The 511-nt window shown below is 34.8% G+C and overlaps 1 protein-coding gene across 1 annotated transcript in view; it reads left to right on the plus strand.

Annotated features, from left to right (window-relative positions):
- Positions 1-511, plus strand: part of LOC119588964 (cGMP-specific 3',5'-cyclic phosphodiesterase-like) — a 71727-nt gene that overhangs the window by 50507 nt on the left and 20709 nt on the right.

The raw sequence follows: 511 nt of genomic DNA on the forward strand, positions 1-511 counted from the left end.
ATGTGAATGGAGAAAGAAGGGGAAATATTTTTTTTTAATTACAAAATAATGAAAATAGGATTGGTAAAGATAATAATGATAAGAAAAGTGAAAAGCGAAGTAGGAGAGAAAGGAGAAAGAGAAGAAAGAGGATACATTATTAAAAAAGAAAATAAGAAAAAAAAATAGCAAAAAGAAAGGAAAAATGAAATAGACAAGAAATGAAAATTAGGAGATAAAGAAAATTTAAAAAAAAAAAGTAAAAATGATAAAAAAAAGAGAAAAAGAGAGAAAAAAGCGACAAGACAGACTTAGAAAACGACGATAATTGAGCAGTAAAGAAGAGAACGCAAAAGTTAAGAAAGTCAAATTGCCTGACAAGGTGAGACACTAATTGCCTCGCCTCTTACGTCGTTAAGTGGACTCTGGGCTAAGTTTCGTCTGTTCTCCGGAGATCTCTTGTATCTCAGGCTGTTTGGGTGCTCTTTAAGAGGAGGGGCGGGGCCTGCCCCTAGCCCTACCCCTTTCCCTG

The sequence above is a fragment of the Penaeus monodon genome, chromosome 24 (genome assembly GCF_015228065.2).
Source record: "Penaeus monodon isolate SGIC_2016 chromosome 24, NSTDA_Pmon_1, whole genome shotgun sequence".
NCBI classification, from domain to species: Eukaryota; Metazoa; Arthropoda; class Malacostraca; order Decapoda; family Penaeidae; genus Penaeus; species Penaeus monodon.